Below are 21,334 nucleotides of genomic sequence, written 5' to 3'. Positions count from 1 at the left end.
GAATCTCCATAGACAAAGGAGCCTGGCGGGCTACAGTCTATAGGGTCACAAAGTGTTGGCTTTAACTGAGTGACTTAGTACACACGCATACAACATATCTAGAAGTGGGCAGCTGAGGACCAATGTATTAGTTCAATGACCATCTCAAGAAGAGAAGCTCTTATCATTCTGATCATCCATTTTTAATATGTTGCATTTTCTCCTCATGATTCCAAAATGACTGCTGTACTCCTAGGTATCACATGTGTGTTCAAGTCAGAAAGAAAAGGAAACGGGAGTGTTTATCAGGGCTGGCTATATAATTAGTAGGAATGGTAAAAAATGGAATTGTGGGGTCCTTCTTCATAAAGTAGGGAAAAATTGACCTTTAAAAGGACTGACACAGGACTTCCCTGGTGGCACAATTGGTAAGAGTCTGCCTGCCAGTGCAGAGGACATGGGTTCAGTCCCTGGTCTGGGAGGATTCCACATGCCTCAGAGTGACTGAGCCTGAGCACCTAGGATCTGTTATCTGCAACATCAGAAGCTGCTGCAATAAGAAGCCTGCGTACCACCATGAAGAATAGGCCTCACTCACCACAACTAGAGAAAGCCTGAGCAAAAGTAATGGAGATCCAGTGCAACCAAAAATAAATAAATTATTTGTTAAAAAATAATTAAGTTAGAGAAAGTAGAATATCCAAATTAGAAGAACTTAAAAAGAGGACTAACAAAAAATAAAGCTTTTCATTTAAAAATATTTTAGTATTTAAAAGATAAGTGATATCTGAGTGACAACATGAATTTACCAATTACAAAAATAATTTGGTGCCATAGATTTATGCAAAACAATAAATACTACTGAGTAACATATCTTAAATCATCTTTTTATGGCTTGCTTTTCTGCAATTTCATTTATTAGGTCATCAAAATTTATACTCAAAGTAGGTTCATTTTCAATCAATGTAATTGAAAGCAACACCAGTCACTCTTGGCAAATGCAAGACTGCAAATCACTTTTGATAATATTTTAATCTTGAGAAGTATCTTTCTGCTGAGGCAACAATTGTCATGGGAGCTGCTAAGTGTATTTTATAGACTGTGGCAACATGAAAAAATTTTTCTGATAAATTATTTTGAAATAAAAATTTTAGTACATCCAAAGTTGATTCTCATGAAACAATTTTTCTAAAATAAGTTTTTCATAAGTCTGAATTTTATTTTAAGTGTAAATTTGTACCATGGCATTTTAATGTCTCTTCTGACATTTTCTGTAGTGTATGGAGGTTGAACAAGATATGGGAAGTGGCTTCATGATTTGCCTATAATTCAAAATGCCTGTTTATGCAGTCTGTCTGTGTATTTTCAATTAAAAATAAAACATTAATTTTAAAATTGTCTTCCTCATTAATAATTGGTTGACCTGCATCTTCATTTGAAAAGTGTTCTGTTCTGCTGAATGCCACATCTTTTAATTTCATTTCTATGTGCTTTGCAATGTTTCTGTAGGTTTCCAAACTGGAGATTCTAAATTCTTTGTAGAATCCAAATAACTCTGATATGCTTTATTGCCATGTCCATGCATACTCTATTTTTCTGTAAAAATTTCCTGACATTTCTGCTCTGGTACTGAGGGCAGAGTTAATACTTATGCGGAGGCTGCAGTAAAGGGCTCCAGGGAGGATGGCAAACTGTCCTCCTACTGCATCACAGTGCTCACCCCTAAGCCCGCTGTTATTCTGGGCCCAGGGCCCTGCCCACCACTTTGGGGCCCCATGGTATTCCAGTTGCCCAAGGCAAGTGTACTCAGCATCCAGGTCAATTGATCAAGTGCCTGCACTGTATGCTTTGTCTGCCGAGTTCATCACTGGAGAATCTCTGCTGCTTGTGATCATACTCTACTGTCTCCTAGGACTTCACTTTGAACATAAATTCAAAGACAGATTTATTAAGAATTTAAAAAGGGCAATAGCAGAATATTACACTGAGTGGGAAGGTATGGGCGGGCCCTTCTGAGAGCAGAACCCTCTGTGATTCTGCCTTGCAGCTAGTCCTAGTGCCTGTAATTTATATCTTTTTTAATAATCAGGAAGGCAAACATGGTCCCAGAAGTCTCTGCTTATGACTTATTGCCTCTCACTCTGTCATGGCCAATACTTCTTGCTCTAAGGTACTCTGGAGCGGGGCAGTGGGGGGTGCGGTGATAGTTTTCCAGTTTCTGTAGTGGAGGCAGGCAAGGGAGAAAGGACTTGGGAATGAGTGATGGTTTAGCCAACCAAGAGTCTGCTGTATGCAACCCCAAGACTATTTGTGGTGAAATGAATGAACAGGGAGTGTGACATGCTGAGATAGATACAAACTTGTGGGGATGGGGGTTCTTGAAGGACAGCAAAAAGCCCAATGTGGTTGGATCAGAGTAAAGGAAGAAATATAGATAGGGCCTTGAGCCCTTGAATGGAGCACCAATGCTATAAACTTCAGTTTTGGCTGGTGCCAACATGCTGTGTACCCACTCCAGTACTCTTGCCTGGAAGATCCCATGGATGGAGGAGCCTGGTAGGCTGCAGTCCATGGGGTTGCGAAGAGTCAGACAGGACTGAGCAACTTCACTTTCACTTTTCACTTTCATGCATTGAAGGAAATGGCAACCCACTCCAGTGTTCTTGCCTGGAGAATCCCAGGGATGGCACAGCCTGGTGGGCTGCGGTCTATGGGGTCGCACAGAGTCAGACACAACTGAAGTGACTTAGCAGCAGCAGCAGCAGCAGCAGCAACATGCTGTGTAGAGACACTGGATAGCCTATTTCTCATTTCCCACTTCCCAGGGAACTAGGAACAGAGTACTCATGAGGCCATGAGTGTGTGTGGTCAAGGGTGGAGTAGCAGAACAGAAGGGGAAGGCAATCTGGCAGTGTGGGAGACTTGCTCCTAGAACCTGCTTGTGATGTGTTTGGGTTTAGTGCTATTCATTCCGATTTTACTTGATGGTGGTGTGCTGCTGGGGATGCCTGATTTTATACCTAGGTGGATCAGATAGTTCTCAGTTCATGATGGGAAGCCCTGACTTCATCATCATCTGGTACTTTATGACTGGGTGGTGGTGGTGGTGTTCAGTAGCTCAGTCACGTCTGACTCTTTGCCACCCCGTGGACTGCAGCACGCCAGGCTTCCCTGTCCTTCCCCATCTCCCGGAGCTTGCTCGAACTCATGTGTATTGAGTCAGTGATGCCATCCAAGCATCTTGTCCTCTGTCGTCCCCTTCTCCTCCTGCCTTCAATCTTTCCCAGCATCATGGTCTTTTCTAATGAGTCGGCTCTTCAAATCAGGTGGCCAAAGTATTGGAGCTTCAGCTTTAGTGTTGGTCCTTCCAATGACTCTTCAGGACTGATTTCCTTTAGGGTTGACTGGTTTGACCTCCTTGAAGTCCAAGGGACTCTCAAGAGTCTTCTCCAACACCACAGTTCAAAAGCATCAGTTCTTTGGCACTCAGTCTTCTTTATGGTTCAACTCTCACATCCATACATGACTACTGGTAAAACCATAGCTTTGGCTAGATGGACCTTTGTTGGCAAAGTAATGTCTCTGCTTTTTAATATACTGTCTAGGTTTGACTGGGTGTTGAGTTTCTACCAAAACCCAGTAACAGGTCAAAAAGTAATATTCAGAAATAGAACAGGCATAGATTTGCTCCAGACTCTGACATTTCTAATGATCTTCTCTGAATGTGGATTGACCTGGGTTCTGTGAAACATTCTGACCTTCCACAAACTGAGGTCAGCTTGAGTGATAGCCTGGACCATCTGGAGACCTTCCTTGCTCTAGGTCCTTCTTTAAGTTCACAATTTCTATTCTTTAGGTAAATTCATCAAAACAGCACCGCTAAATATTTATATGTTACCTCGAAAATTAAAAGGACCTCACTGAGCATTGTTTCACTTCCTTTGTGATACCGGCTGCAGTGTATATGTAGCAACATGTCCTTTACTTTCCAAAGTGTACTCTGATATGTCCCAGATAACTAGATACTACACCTCTGGCTGAGGTGGCTGCTTTGTACTGTTGTAGACTGTGGATTGATTCACACTCTCTGGGTGTGTGTGAATCTAACCATGTGATCTAGGATCTGGGATCTCTACAACTTCCTACTCTCCCAGCTCATTTGCAAGATGTCATTCCTAAAGAATTTTTTCCTATTGCTCTTTTTAAATGCAATTCTATGCTCCTCCCTCTCTGAGGCTGAACACTAAGTTTCCATTGCTGTTTGGATACCAGCTGGATTTATCTCCTAAAATTACTGGCAGGATATTGAAGGTTAGGAGGAGAGATGTTGGAGTGTGATTTTCCCCTCGCTTTCTCTCGCCAGCTCTTCAAATGGCCATGGCTGCATCATACTACTGAGACCACAACTTCATTGAACTCCCTCATCATGCAATTACAGGTCCTATTCATCCATCCCTGCATTTGCCCCCTCAGGCCTGGGGATGATAATGACTTCCTGCTGTTGTTAACCCCAGGCTACTTCAATATCCCTCCTTTGTGTCCTTAAACCCTGTTTAGACCTTTAGAAATACTCTAATAGATAAACCATCTTAACTACCCATTTTGAGCATGTTATCAGTTTCTTGCCAGTTGTTGCCTTATAGAGAAAATCAAGATCACTTATTACATGGTGTTCCCTTGCAATTGTGATAGTGAAAAATATTAGTAACTGAATATCAGGATCCAGGAATTATAGTGGTAAGTTCTGGAAAATAGTCCACATCTAATTAAAACAAGTAGCTATAATTATAGTCACTATCTGATAATGGTTTGTATTGTTACTCTTTATGATCCATTTCTTTTGTGGAACAACCTGTATCATTCCCTCCTGCATGTCTCAAGTTTTCAGTGATGGAACCCCTTTCTGCAGCTTCCCCTGGTATATGGCTTTGGATTTAATATGTTTGGCCCTTACTTTACATTAGAAACCAATGTGTGGGTATTACTAGATGTTGAAAACAGCCATTTCCAGTAAATACTACTTTGTACCTGGCATATGTATAGGATCTTACTGGTTCTATAAAATAGATAATTTTTTAAATTTTTTTAATTTATTTTTTTAAAATAGATAATTTAAAAATGGTATAATAGAGAATGATAGATCCAGGGCCATATTCTGAATGGTGGAAAGTAGTATTATAAATGGGCCAAAGAATGAGTGTTGCCCCAGGTGTGTGTGTGCGTGTGTGCGTGTGTGTGTGTGTGTGTGTGTGTGTGTGTGTATGCACGCATGCTCATTCATGTCTGATTCTTTGGGACCTCATGGACTGTAGCCTGCCAGGCTCCTCTGTCCATGAAATTTTCCAAGAATATACCAGAGTGGGTTGCCATTTCCTACTCCAGGGGATCTTCCCGACCCATGGATGGGAACAGTGTCTCTTGAGTCTCCTGCATTGGCAGATGGATTCTTTACCATTTGTGCCATCTGGGAAGCCCCACCCCAGGTCCTGGTGTTGTTTAGCTGCTCAGTCATGTCTGACTCTTTGTGACCCCATAGACTATAGCACACCAGGCTTCACTGTCCTTCACCAACTCGTGGAGCTTGCTTGAGCTCATGTGCATTGAGTCGATAATACCATCCAATCATCTCGTCCTGTCGTCCCCCTTTCCTCCTGCCTTCAATCTTTCCCAGCATCAATGAGTCGGCTCTTCGCATCCGGTGGCCAAAGTATTGGAGCTTCAGCATTGAATGAATGTTGAATGAATACTCAACACTCATTGAGTATTCAGGGTTGATTTCCTTTAGGATTGACTGGTTTGATCTTATTGTCCAAGGGACTCTTAAGAGTCTTCTCCAACACCACAGTTCAAAAGCATCAATTCTTCATACCACAGGTACTACTGTTTAATAAATTCTAAAGAGTGTGAATATTTCCTTTTCCTCATTGCACAGTTATCCTGGAAAATGGCCACAGTCCGCTCCCTTTTGAGAGTCTTAGAGTAAGATTCAGAGTTCTTGCTGCTGATGTTGTTGGAGACCATTTTTTCAAGATTACCCATCCTCTCCTGTATTTAATAAACCCTGTTTTTTTTTTTTTTTTTTTTTTTTTAAACTGGCTCAGATTAGGATATCAGATGAAGGGTTATGACTCTCTCTTGGTTACCCTATGTTAATAAGACTTTTAATGTGTTTGTTTTGTTTGTGCCCTAGTTATATGAGGAAATTTGTAGGATAAGTCACTCTCCACAAATGTCATTTCACAGATCATTCTGATCCCTAATGATGCATTTTTGACCTCTGTACTCCTTTCACCCTGATAACACTGCCTGGCCTCAGCCATTCATGATTGTGTTATTCCCACTGAAATGAAAGAAACTATTTCAGACATCGTAGTTCCACCAACATCCCTGACCTTGAGGGAAGAGCTTAGTTTGAACAGGGGATTTGCACATGTTAAATCCACTCCAATATTTATATCTCCCCAAGTCCCTGTAGTCCTCCTTTAATAGCACATTAAGAAATTGCTGGCATCTTAACTTCATTTAGTGCAGGCCTTTGTTGAACCCATATTTCAGTTAATCAGCCAAGCAACCAATTAGAACTACTCCCTGCTGCTTGTGTTAACACACTGAGTTCAGAAATGCTTCAAAGTGCATAGCAGATCTATTAAGGAGAATTTAAAGTTGTGTCATTTTTCCTTGACCTGGCATTTTCAGAATCCATTCTTACACATATTTCAAGAATATTGCAGGTAAAGATAAACAAAGCCATTCAGTTTTTTTTGGAGGACAGGTTTTCTCTCTTAGGTCGGACATGGCTATTGGCCCTTGGGGAATGCCAATATCTCACTCTATGCCTAGGTTTGCAGGCACTGAAGAATATTAGATAGGATGGAATGAGAAGATGCAGGACATGCAAAAGAAGCCATGAGAACAGCTCCATGAAAGAACATATTTACAGATCCTCTAGGAATGTCATGGATAACTCATCAGAAGGGATGTCAGAAGAAGCTCAGTCAATGTTAGGACTTTGATTCTGGGTTGATTGATACTATACCACCTCCTCATTCTGATTTTAGGATTCCATGCTTTCCCAACTGAAATGCTTATGTCTAAGCAAAAGGCTTGACAGAGATATAGATTTAATTGATACTGTAATTGTCAAGTCCCTTTCTGAAAGTCTTAGTTGAATTTCAGCTATTTCCATCCTGTTAATATTACCTTCAGAGTATACTCACAAGATCCAAATTTTCAGTGTGTTCCTTGAGTTGAGAATTATTTTCAGCCTTTTCTCCTTTATAAACATATCTAATGAGCCTAACAATAACCATACCATCCCAAACTATTTGATTTTTTTAATCTCTCATACTGGTCTATGACTATGGCTATTCAGTTTCCCCCAGTTTTGCCTTCACGAGGCACTTTAATTCAGATGATCACAGATATCTGTTTCAATTAGCTGTTTCACCAGTGTCTGCTGTCTGATGACAGAGCCTGATCCCTCGTCCCCTTTAGGATTTTCGTAGTGTTAATTCAAAAATGTTCAGATAATCTACTCAGAATTTGGATTTGGAATTTCAGGCTCACAGAGAATGCTGGCAATTAAGGAAGAAGTGCTAGCTTGGCTTCATGGGGATAGGACTATTTTTTCTAATACTTAGGAGATGACAGGGATCCATGTAATGTCTAGGTTTGAGACCCCTTTCCCATTCACACGCCACACTGGAGAGTATCAGCCTCTTGGATTGGCAGAATGTGGCTCCCAGGTAGGATACTGAGAGCCAGTGGCTTTCAGGCCTCAATAAATGGCTCTTGTTTGGAATTGGCAGGAAGGGAGGCTGAGGGGGAGTTGGGTAGGGGGACACCTGGCTCTGAATGAACCAGGAAAGCTTGGATAATGAGATTCGCAGAGGTAACCAGCATGGGCGTATAAGACTAGAGACCCTGATCCTATTGTAATGGGATGAAATAGTTGTTATTGTTGTTCAGTCACTTAGTCATGTCTGAGTCTTTGCAACCCCATGAACTGCAGCATGCCAGGATTCCCTGTCCTTCACTATCTCCTGAAATTTGCTCAGATTCATGTCCCTTGAGTTGATGATGCCATGCAACCATCTCATCCTCTGTTGCCTCCTTCTACACTCAATCTTTCCCAGCATCGGGGTCTTTTCCAATGACTCTGCCCTTCGCATCATGTGGCCAAAGTATTGGAGCTTCCTCTTCAGCAACAGTCCTTCCAATGAGTATTCAGGGTTGATTTTCTTTAGGATTGAAGGTTCGATTTTCATGCCTTCCATGGGACTCTTAAGAGTCTTCTCCAGCACCACAATTGGAAAGCATCAATTCTTTGGTGCTCAGCCTTCTTTATGGTCCAACTCTTAAATCAATACATGATTACAGGAAAAACCATAGCTTGAATTTAAGAATGAATAAAATCCTATAAATTTGCTTAATAGTTATTTCCTGATTGATTAATTTTGTTACCCACAGAAAGTAAGAAGCAGCAGAGTTTAGGAAAAATATTTTGCTTGGGTTAATGTTGAAATGATTCCTTGATTTTAATTTGTGACTAGCTATAAGAATATTTAACTCAGATGACCATTATATCTACTACTGTGGGTAGGGATCCCTTAGAAGAAATAGAGTAGCCATCAGTCAACAAAAGAGTCTGAAATGCAGTACTTGGATGCAATCTCGAAAATGACAGAATGATCTCTGTTCGTTTCCAAGGCAAACCATTCAATATCACGGTAATCCAAGTCTATGCCCCAACCAGTAACGCTGAAAAAGCTGAAGTTGAACGGTTCTATGAAGACCTACAAGACCTTTTAGAACTAACACCCAAAAAAGATGTCCTTTTCATTATAGGGGACTGGAATGCAAAAGTAGGAAGTCAAGAAACACCTGGAGTAACAGGCAAATTTGGCCTTGGGGTACGCAATGAAGCAGGGCAAAGGCTAATGGAGTTTTGCCAAGAGAATGCACTGGTCATAGCAAAAACCCTCTTCCAACAACACAAGAGAAGACTCTACACATGGACATCACCAGATGGTCAACCCCAAAATCAGGTTGATTATATTCTTTGTAGCCAAAGATGGAGAAGCTCTATACAGTCAGCAAAAACAAGACCAGGAGCTGACTGTGGCTCAGATCATGTACTCCTTATTGCCAAATTCAGACTTAAACTGAAGAAAGTAGGGAAAACCAGTAGACCATTCAGATATGACCTAAATCAAATCCCTTATGACTATACAGTGGAAGTGAGAAATAGGTTTAAGGGACTAGATCTGATAGACAGAGAACCTGATGAACTATGGATGGAGGTTTGTGACATTGTACAGGAGACAGGGATCAAGACCATCCACATGGAAAAGAAATGCAAAAAGGCAAAATGGTTGTCTGAGGAGGCCTTAAAAATAGCTGTGAAAAGAAGAGAAGTGAAAAGCAAAGGAGAAAAGGAAAGATATTCCTATTTGAATGCAGAGTTCCAAAGAATAGCCAGGAGAGATAAGAAAGCCTTCCTCAGTGATCAGTGCAAAGAAATAGAGGAAAACAACAGAATGGGAAAGACTAGAGATCTCTTCAAGAAAATTAGAGATACCAAGGGAACATTTCATGCAAAGATGAGTTCGATAAAAGACAGAAATGGTATGGACCTAACAGAAGCAGAAGATAATAAGAGGTGGCAAGAATACACAGAAGAACTGTACAAAAAAGACCTTCATGACCTAGATAATCACAATGGTTTGATCACTCACCTAGAGCCAGACATCCTGGACTGTGAAGTCAAGTGGGCCTTAGAAAGCATCACTACAAACAAAGCTAGTGGAGGTGATGGAATTCCAGTTGAGCTATTTCAAATCCTGAAAGAAGATGCTGTGAAAGTGCTGCACTCAAGATGCCAGCAAATTTGGAAAGCTCAGCAGTGGCCACAGGACTGGAAAAGGTCAGTTTTCATTCCGATCCCTAAGAAAGGCAATCCGAAAGAATGCTCAAACTACCGCACAATTGCATTCATCTCACACGCTAGTAAAGTAATGCTCAAAATTCTCCAAGCCAGGCTTCAGCAATACGTGAACCGTGAACTTCCAGATGTTCAAACTGGTTTTAGAAAAGCCAGAGGAACCAGAGATCAAATTGCCTATATCTGCTGGATCATCGAAAAAGCAAGAGAGTCCCAGAAAAACATCTATTTCTGCTTTATTGACTATGCCAAAGCCTTCGACTATGTGGATCACAATAAACTGTGGAAAATTCTTCAAGAGATGGGAATACCAGACTACCTGACCTGCCTCTTGAGAAACCTGTATGCAGGTCAGGAAGCAACAGTTAGAACTGGACATGGAACAACAGACTGGTTCCAAATAGGAAAGGAGTACGTCAAGGCTGTATATTGTCACCCTGCTTATTTAACTTATATACAGAGTACATCATGAGAAACGCTGGGTGGAAGAAGCACAAACTGGAATCAAGATTGCCGGGAGCAATATCAATAACCTCAGATATGCAGATGACACCACCCTTCTGGCAGAAAGTGAAGAGGAACTAAAAAGCCTCTTGATGAAAGTGAAAGAGGAGACTGAAAAAGTTGGCTTAAAGCTTAACTTTCAGAAAACTAAGATCATGGTATCTGGTCCCATCACCTCATGGGAAATAGATGGGGAGACAGTGGAAACAGTGTCAGACTTTATTTTGGGGGGCTCCAAAATCAGTGCAGATGTTGACTGTAGCCATGAAATTAAAAGATGCTTACTCCTTGGAAGGAAAGTGATGACCAACCTAGATAGCATATGAAAAAGCAGAGACATTACTTTGCCAACAAATGTCCATCTAGTCAAGGCTGTGGTTTTTCCAGTGGTCATGTATGGATGTGAGAGTTGGACTGTGAAGAAAGCGGAGTGCCAAAAAATTGATGCTTTTGAACTGTGGTGTTGGAGAAGACTCTTGAGAGTCCCTTGGACTGCAAGGAGATCCAACAAGTCCATCCTAAGGGAGATCAGTCCTGGGTGTTCATTGGAAGGACTGATGCTGAAGCTGAAACTCCAGTACTTTGGCCACCTCATGAGAAGAGTTGACTCGTTGGAAAAGACCCTGATGCTGGGAGGGATTGGGGGCAGGAGGAGAAGGGGACGACAGAGGATGAGATGGCTGGATGGCATCACCGACTCGATGGGCATGAGTTTGAGTAAACTCCGTGAGTTGGTGATGGACACGGAAGCCTGGCGTGCTGCGATTCATGGGGTCTCAAATAGTCGGACACGATTGAGCGACTGAACTGACTTATAAGAATATAATATTTCTTGGTGTCCAAAATCATAGGATTTACTTAAAAGGAGCTATTCTAAGATTCACTGGGTTTTTATTCTGTAGAAGGGACCATACTGTACATTTGATGTGCAACATCTTCTTTAAAACAAAACAAAAAAGCCCCCACAGAGTCCAGGGTTTGAGTTTAAGTCTGTTACTGTACTTTTCAATTCTGTAATTTCTATTTGCTTTAAATTTTTTTTTAGTTCTTTGCTGAGATGTTTTTCATTTGTTCCAAGAGAATTTATAATTGATGATCAAAGCATTGTTGTGATGGCTGGTTTAAAATTCTTGTCCAGTAATTCATCCACAGATTCATATTGGTATTGGCAACAGTTTATTGATTTCTCATTCAAGTTGTGATTTTCCTGATTCTTTGTAGGACGAGTGAAATTTTGATTGTGCCTTGAATACTTTGTCTACTATTTTAGGAGACTCTTGGTCTTATTTAAATCTTTTACTTTTTCATGCAGTTGTCCTGTTTAGCTTTAACCTGCAGGTCCTGGCATGTGTACTTTTGCAGGAAGGGGGACCACTTCCAGGCCCCAAAAGTGGGCTCTTGTCTAACACTCGGAAATGAATTGTCTGAGGAGATACATGTGCTGACAAAGCAAGAGATTTTATTGGGAAGGGTGCCCGGGGGGGGAGAGCAATAGGGTAAGGAAACCCAGGAGAACTACTCTGCCACGTGGCTCGCAGTCTCGGGTTTTATGGTGATGGGATTTATTTCTGGGTTGTCTTTGCTCAATCATTCTGACTCAGAGTCCTTCCTGGTGGCGCACGCATTGCTCATCCAAGATGGATGTCATTGAGAAGGATTCTGGGAGGTAGTCGGACAAATGGTGTCACCGTTTGACCTTTCCTGAACTCTTCCATTTGGTGGTGCTTTATTAGTTCCGTGTCCCGTACCAGGACCTCCTGTCATAAAACAACTCATGCAAATGGTGACTATGGTGCCTGGTGAGGGTGGGTGGTTTCAGTCACTGTGCTTCCCCTCGCAGTACCGATGACAGTTTAATTTTCAGAATCTTTTGAGTCCTATTTTGGTTTTCTTGGTTTATCTCTTGCCCATGGGTCTCTTGGACCAATACTGGTCCTGCTTGTATTGTCTGAGGGGTGAAAAGAGTTTTTCCAGGTCTGGCTGCTGGTTGTCTTTTGTTGGTGAATGGGTTTAGAGTGAAACCTTCTACCTGTCCCCACTTAGGTCTTTTCACCACCCTACTCAGGTGTCTCTAGATAGGTGAGGAGCAACTTTAGAATGTGTGGGCCAAGAGGCTTCCCAGACCAACCACTTGTTATAGTTGGGATTCTTTAGTCTGATTCTGCCTGCCCACCGTGGTATCTCTTTGAAGAAAAGTGGAGTCCTCAGGCTTGATGACAAAACATGTCACCACAGTTGCTTATTTTTGGTTCTGGTCCAAGCTGATCCCTTTTGCTGATGGTGTTGGGTTCACCTGTTGTCTGACGGACTCAGTCTCGGGGAGGAAGGAGCCTGTCTGGACTGAGTTCTCATGCTAGTTTGGAGGTCATGAAATACAGCACTTGGATTGCCTTCTTCTAATGTGTGTAGGTTGCAAGATGCCCCGCTGTTGTGCTGTTCTTTGAATCTTGGCGTCCCAAAGAGCTTGCTTTCCTCTAAACTACCTGTCACAGCTATTGTTGTTTGAGCTATTCTGAGGCTTATTGTTTTGCTTAGCAGGGAGGCACTGGAAGGAATGAGTCTATGTCACATTGTCTGGACTTGAACTCCTGCGGTTAAATTTATTATCACAATGAGAAAATCTATATAAATTCCCAAAGTTACTCAACTATATACTACAGTGTTGAGGGAGGAAACAGAACAGGCTGTATCTGGAAAGCAGGACTCCGTCTTGGGCCAGACTATGGACTTTGAGCTATATGCCCAGTATCTACGGAAATGTCATACCAACTGGAAAACCAGGCTCCCGGAAGGAACAGCCCCAGGGCTCGTACCTAGGCTCTCCTTCACCTAAAAGAATACCCTAATTATCTGTGTATCTGAATAGAATTATACATTCTATTATGCTTATTGGGGGTATGACCACAGGCCTATTGATAAGTGTCCACTGTGAACTACCTAGGCTTAAGGCGTATGAATGACAGGTTAACTTTGATTGTATCTTTTTTTTTTTTTTTAACCTTTGTTCAGACTAGTTTCAGGGAATTTGGGGAGGTGGGTTTGGGCACGTACACTTAGGGTATATAAGGTTTTCACAAAACCTGATTGGGGTCCTTGGCTAAGAGGAGACTCTCCCTTGGGCCCACCTGTGTAATAAACTGCACTCCACTATCTGCATTGTCCTTCTGAGTGAGTTTGTTTCCCGGAACGTGTGGCTACAACAGTGTCAGGGTTCAAACCTATATCTGCCTAAATCCAAATTTTATGCTTTTTTTTTTTCTTTTCTTTTCTTCCCAAATGGAAATTTTCAGGGAATTATTAACAGGAAATATCCAGTAATTAATAGCAAAAATTGTCTTTCCACTCAGAACCCACACTTACCAATGGATTCACTTTAACCGGTGTTTGTACCCCATCTCCCTACCCTGAGTAATGAACAGAGATTGAGTAGTAGACACAGACCATGTCTGTCACTTTGGACAGAGAAAATTGCTGTTTACCTGGACACCGTTCACCAGTATCGGGGCTTCCCCGGTGGTGGTGGTGCAGTGGTAAAGAATCTGCCAGTGCAGGAGAGGCAGGAGATGCAGGTTGGATCCCTGAGTGAGGAAGATCCCTTGGAGTAGGAAGTGACAACCCACTCCAGTATTTTTGCTCGGAAAATTCCGTGGACAGAGGAGCCTGGTGGGTGACAGTCCACAGGATCACAAAGAGTTGGACACCACTGAGCGACGGAGCATGCACGATCACCAGTGTAATCACCCTGTAGCTTTTCAAATGCTCCCTTTTCAAAAAGAAAAACAAAAAAACAAAACCACAAAATGCACCCTTTTCTGTGCCTCTTTGGGTTGTATTCTTCTGCTACACAATTAACATCTTTTAAACTAGATGCCCTGCGGACAATACTAGCTTCTCAACATGACAATGAGGTGGGGAAACTTCAGTTCTTTCCACATCTAATTTGAAGTGAAAGAAGATTGATCACCATCAAGGTGTTTGAAATCCCACTTGGCTATAGAGAGGATAACACTGAATCTGATATAGAACTCTTTAGTTCATTTACAGGATTATTTTGGGGAGTGATTGTATATGACACAAACAAAAAGATGCAGGTGGTACATAGAACAGAAGTATAGCTTTTTTCACTGATAGTTATTCTTAGTAGGTTTACAGACCCCATATATCAGGCCATAGAAGGAAGCAGTAAAATGGGTTAGGATTAAGACAGCCTTCCAGGACAGTCCTTTGTTAAAGCTATATTAATCCTCCCACAATGGCCCCTTTATGGAACACTATGGGGTATAGAGCTGGCTTCTGGCTGAAAACTGAAAGGAAATGGAATTTAAAACTAAAGCCTGTGAACAATGGATGGGTCTGCTGATGGAAGTAGCCCTGTGGCAATCCCTCTTTCTGTGAAAATCCTAATCTTAGGTAAAGGTAGGCAGTGATGGATTCTGTTATGGTATTCTGGGTCCCCCAACTGGTCAAGAGCACCATCTTCTTAGGAAGCTTACTTTGCCTGTTTCTCTGAAAGGCAGAATAAGAGTATATTAAGTGAACCCTGGACTTGGCTGTGTCCCCAGGCTGGCATTTTCAATACACAGTTGGATGAATCTATGGAGGACTATTAGAAATTGGTTGATGAGTAACATGGGAAGGGGTTTTCTGTCTCTGATGGGCTCTAGATGTCTCCCACTCCTTTGTATTTGGAAGACACCATGTTAGAAAGTGGAAAAACCATACCTTGGATCCCCTAGTTGGGAATCCCCTTCTTTGTTCCAAGTCCTTGAAAATCTTTTAATTCTTCAAGTCAGTACAAATGATATTTTGAGCTTTAGGGTCCAGCACTGTGCCTTGTTTAACTGTGCCTGTACCCATCTGTTATTCAGTGCATTCTTTTTTTTTTTTTTTAAGGTGGACTTAAAAAAAAAAATACAAATGTAGTAACCTTGACTTAACCCAGGTGATGCTAATAGCCATGCTCTTTGAAAGTTTTCTCCTGGCTTTGAAAGTTTCTACTGGAGATGTGTGTGTGTGAACCATGGGGGCACCCATAGAGGTTGGGGGGATTCCGGAAGAACTTCCCCAATTCCTGCCTGACTCTGCAAATTGAGGTTGTTTTTGGATGGCATTCCATCAGGATCATCTCATCTTTCTTCCCATGAGGCTGAGCTACTTTCTTGGAAACAAGGACAAGTTTACTTTTTACCTTTTTTTTTCTTTTCTTTTAAAATTTTAAACTGTAGCCTCTGATACTCATGCCGCAGGAAATAAAATGTCGTTAGAGTTTTTGGCTTTCAGGTGCACCTATTTACTTTTGTTGCCTTTTTTTAAAAAATAGCCTTTATTTTTAGAGCAGTTTTAGGTTTACAGCAAAACTGAGAGGAGGGTACAGAGATTTCCCATATACCCCCAGCTCCCACTCATGCATAGCTTTCCCCATTATCAATCAGAGTGGTATGTTTGTTATAATGGATGAATCTACATTGATGCAACATTATCCACCAAAACCTATAGTTTGTATTAGGGATCACTCCTGGTATTGTACATTTTATTGTTGTTTAGTTGCTAAGTCACATTAGACTCTTTTGCTACCCCGTGGACCCACCAGGCTCCTCTGTCCATGGGATTTTCCAGGCAAGAATACTGGAGACAGTTGCCATTTCCTTCTTCAGGGGATCTTCCTGACCCAGAGATCGACCTTGCATCTCCTATATTGGCAGGTGGATTCTTACCACTGAGCCACCAGGGAAACCGTTGTACATTCTATGGGTTTGGACAAATTTGTGATATGTATCCACCCTCATAAGCAGAGTAGTTTCACTGCCCTGAAAATATTCTGTGCTCCCTCCTCCCTCCCACCTCCTTAACCTCTGTCAACTGTTGATCTTTTAACTCTCTCCATAGTTTTGTGTTTTCCAGAAGGTCACATAGTTGCAATAACACTGTATATTTACTTTTCAGGTTAGTGTCTTTCACTTAGTAATATAGGTGTAACTATTTCTGCTTCAGCCTTTCCTCTATTTTCTTATTCCTGGGATGATTTCAGTGGGAAGGAGCTGAGGAGTTTGAAGAGGAGCTAGATGCCTATGACAAATTTGCCATTTATAAATACTTTTTAATGTCTCTCCTGTTTTTTGATTATCACATAACTAGAATTAATTTTTTTAGTTTTGAACTTAACTTTAGAAATTATGTTCTTTGCCATTCCTACCTTTCTAATTACTAGAAGCCTCCAGATTGCTAGTAAACATTTAAAAAGTTAGAATTTACTTATACTAGTTAATTATGAAGTGATCAATTTAATGAGCAAATATTTATTACTATTCCCAGTTTATCAATATTTATCTCATAAGTAGTTCATGTAGATCAAAAGTAATATATGTTTGAAGTTAATTTATAAACTCAAATTATAATATAAAGCCAGTTCTTTGATAATTACTTCCAAATTAACAAATAAATGTACTCACTGTGAGGAAAAATTATTTATTGCCCATTTTCTTTATTGGAAAACAAAAAGATGTAATTAATGGTAAACTACAAAGGAGGTGAATCAAAGGAGAGAGCTTCACAGCCAACTGGGGAAACATGGGATTAAAAATCCCCCAATTTTTTTTTTCCCATCACAGATCTCAGTGATTACACCAGAGGCTGAAGTATTGCTAGCCCTTAGCAAAACTGTAAAGGGAATGAAATTTGTCTTCATCCTCATTCAATACTCCAGTGAACTCCCTACTATTTTTCTTGTCTCACAGGCAAAAAGATTAGATGTGTTTCCTTTTGTTAGTTTTTGGTTGTAATCGATAAAAATCAACTCTGTTTGGCTTAAGGCAAATAGAGGATGTTATGGGAAGCATCCTGGAGTGTCGAGTGTGATCACAAAGAGCTGGATACTGAGTCATGAAGGAGACATCAGAATGGCTCTGGGAACTTCAGCATCAGGAGCTCATAAACCTTCTGTCCTGGCACATGAGTGTGACTCACCTTACTTGACATGGTGTCTGTGCTCTGTCTAGCTGAGGCTTCTGTAAGAAAGTCACTAGTCACCTGCTTGTTCAAGGGGAATGATCATGTGGAAGAGACAGTTACCTGGGCTTCCTCTTATACTGGGGACCCTTTTCAGAGCATGAGAATGAACCAGGCAGCCACTCCATGGGGTACCACTTCTCCATGGAGGAGAAGAGATCTGCCAAAATTGATCACTTCCGGTCATAGGTTATATTTGGAAGTGCTTTACCATTTCTTTGGCACAATCATATTTGAAACAACAGGATATACTCTTTAGACGAATGGGGAAAAACTGGCAATCAAATCTCTAGTAACTTTCATAGATATAGGATATAGGAAGGGATTCTTTGGCCAAGAGAAATATAGCTGATAGAAGAGAGACATGATCATAAGAACCAATAAATTAAGTGAGTCTTCCCCTTGGTCCCACTTGAAAAACCTCTTGGGGTTCTCTGCTGTTCCTGAGAGTCTTGAGTAAAGACAAGGAAAATATAATATTGAGGACTTCTCTGGCTTCCCTGCTGGCTCAGATGATAAAGAATCTGCCTCCAAAGCAGTGACACTGGGGTTTGATCCCTGGGTGGGGAAGATCCCCTGCAAAAGGGAATGGCAACCCATTCCAGTATTCTTACCTGAAGAATTCCATGGACAGAGGAGCCTGGTGGACTACAGTCCATGGGGTCATAAAGAGTCAGACACGACTGAAGAAACTAGCACCCTGGTGGTCCAGTGGTTGAAACTCCATGCTTCTAATGCTGAGGATGTGTGCTCAATCCCTGGTTGGGAAATTAAGATCCCACATGTCGCATAGTGTGGTCGAAAAATACAAAAATAAAAAGATAAGATTTACTACTTGATCCTAGGAAATGAGGCAATCCTAGCCCGAGCCATCTAAGTAATCGTATATCTGCTGTTGGAGAGGATGATAAGAATTTATACCCCCTGAGCACTTAAATACGGGCTTCCCTGGTGGCTCAGATGCTAAAGAATCTGCCTGCAGTGTGACCTAGGTTCAATTCCTGGGTGGGGAAGATCCTCTGGAGGAATAAATGGCAGCCCACTCCAGTGTTCTTGCCTGGGAAATCCCATGGACAGAGGAGCCTGGCAGGCTACAGTCCACAGGATTGCAAAGAATTGGACACGATTGAGCGACTAACTCTTTCACTTTCACTGAGTACTTACTAAAACACTATTCTAGGCCCTTTGCTTATTCAGTTTACTCATTCACAGTTGCCTGATCAGATGATCCTATACTATTAAAATCTCGGTTTAAACCCTGACATAAAGCTGAAAGGGAGTTTCTATATGGTTTCACCATTCAGCATATGCATTCAAGGCCCAGGAGAAGCAAACAGTGGAAGAATGTATTCCCACATCTCATTTACCTATTCTGGAAAAGGCTTTGGCATCAGGATTTGTGGTTCAGGAGAAGGTTTCACACTTGAAGTTCACTCTGGAATATTGCTTACAAAGATGTAAAATAAATATTAAGGGCCCTTTACTACTAGAGATACATCTTTACCTGTGTCACTGACAAGATTATTTGTTCTGTTTTTCAAGTGTTATTCCTGAGAATAAGGGAAATGGAAGAAAATGATACCAGAAATAGTTCACAGAATAACTGCAAGGGTTATATTGTACAATATAAGCATATTGCTTTATGTTCATATAATAATAGAATCTGTTGTCATATAAATATATAATAAAAATATAAAATCTATTGATTTTACAACACCCCTGGGAGTTTGGCAGGCTAAGGACTATTAGCCTTGCTCACAGAGGAAAAGCCCAGGATTGCTCAGTTGGAGAGTGAGTCAGGGCCCTTATTGGAAATGGCTCATCCAACTTCAAGTAAGACTAAAGTATTACTGACATTTTAAAGTTTCTTTTTAAAAAAAATATTTATTTATTTAGTATTTATTTGGCCATGACAGGTCTTAGTTGTGGCATGAGGTTTGTTGAGGCATGCAAGATCTTTCAGGTGCAGCATGTAAACACTTAGTTGTAGCACATGGGATCTAGTTCCGTAACAAGGGGTCAAACCCAGGCCCCCTGCACTGGGAGCATGAAGTCTTAGCCACTGGACCACGAGGGAAGTCCCTAAGATTTCTTTTAAACAAGATGCCTCTCCCCCTCCCTTCTTAGATGGTGCTAGAGGAACCTAGTGGAGATTTATAACTTTTATCACTGCCCAGAGATAAAGCCATTCTTCCACCCCTGTCTCAGTGGAGGCCACGTGGGAAGCAGTAAGGGGCTCTCCTAACCCTCCCAAGGAGATATCTGTCCTGCCAGAACTGGGGAGCCAGAACTGTCACCCCTGCGACACTAACAAGGAGCCCCTCTCGTTCTTCAGTGTCAGCAGATAATGGTTTTTTTTTTTTTTGTATATTAATGCATACACATGGAATCTAAAAAAGTGGTGCAGATGAACTTATTTGCAAAACAGAAATAGGGACACAGACATAGAGAAAAAATGTGCGGACACCAATGGGGGAAAGGGGGCGTGAATTGGGAGACTGGGATTGACATACATACATTGCTGTGTATGGAATAGATGACTAGTGAGAGCCTACTGCGTAGAACTCTACTCAGTGCTCTGTGCTGACCTGTACAGAAGAAAGTTCCAGAAGGGAGGGGTATGTGTATACATATGGCTGATTCACTTCAGTGTACAGCAGAAACTAGCCCAATGTTGTGAAGCAACTGTACCCCGATAAATGTTCAGAAAGGTCGATAAAATAAATCACTAGCAAGACTGACAGGACCGACAGAAGACACAAGTTACTGATATCAGGAATGACAGGAGATACGACTATAGTTCCTACATCTATCAAAAGGATGATAAAGGATTTTTATGAATAACTTTGCACACACAAATTTGATATCTTAAATACAGTAGTCTAATTTCTCAAAAACACAACTATCATAACCTACCCAATATAAAAAATTAAATAGCCCTATAAATATTAAGAAAATTGAATTTGTAATGAAAAAAATCCCCCCAAAAGGCATCTCCAGGACCAGATAATTTCACTGATAATTCTACCAAATGTTTAAAGAGGAATTAACACCAATACTGCATAATCTTTTCCAGAAAATAGAAGATGAAGGAACATTCAATTCTTTTTTATGAAGTTACTGTTACCTTGACACCAAAATATGAAATGCTTCAAGAATTTTCATATCATCTTTATGCAAAGGCCATGCTCATATTTGTATTGTTCCAGTTTTTGTATATGTAGTGACAAGTGAGCACCTAAATTCTTTCTTTTAGGTGGCTATTTTGCCCTAAATAGCTTTTGTCCAAGCTCGCTCTGCTCGCTGCATGATAGGCTAATAAATCTGGGAAACTCAGTGTTGAGACAACCTGAGTTGGCTTTATTTGGGAAGCCAGCTGACTGAGACAATGGCAGGCTACTGCCTTAAAATAACCATTTTGTTGGGGCCTGGATGCCAGGTTCTTTTATGAATTGAAGATGGGGAGAGGAATGGCAACAAAATAAAAAGACCATTTAATTCTTGCAGATATCTCCCAAAGCAGCAGGTTCAAAATTAACCCTTGCAGGTTACATAACTAATATATGATAGCATCTGGCTGATAACCCAAAGATATCATTCCTAGCAGCCCTGTGATTTGCTTCGCATGCTATGATTAATAAAGTCAATTGTTGGATCTGATTCTATTGCCTTAAGACAATCTCCAGATATTTTGAAGACATGTTTGTAAGTAAATTGATTTCATTTAGAAACATCCACTCCCCCTCTCCACTTTTCTTGATGTCTACTCTATGAAACATATCCAACACAGTTGGATAACTAGGGCTTCTTTTACTTAACCTAAACTTTTGTGTGCCTGTGGATTACATGGACCTGGAGAAATTCTGAGGGGAAAAAATATTCTTTCATAATTCAAGAAATCAA

General features: G+C 41.1%; 1 non-coding gene across 1 annotated transcript; it reads right to left on the bottom strand.

Moving 5' to 3' along the window:
• Positions 1-20,566: 20,566 nt before the first annotated feature.
• Positions 20,567-20,669, bottom strand: LOC122709734. The gene has a single exon (XR_006345702.1). It is a non-coding gene; the product is annotated as a U6 spliceosomal RNA (small nuclear RNA).
• Positions 20,670-21,334: the final 665 nt, after the last annotated feature.

Source organism: Cervus elaphus, chromosome 15, assembly GCF_910594005.1.
Source record: "Cervus elaphus chromosome 15, mCerEla1.1, whole genome shotgun sequence".
NCBI lineage: Eukaryota > Metazoa > Chordata > Mammalia > Artiodactyla > Cervidae > Cervus > Cervus elaphus.
Note: the sequence above shows the minus strand (reverse complement) of the source record. Positions and strands in the feature narration are given on the sequence as shown.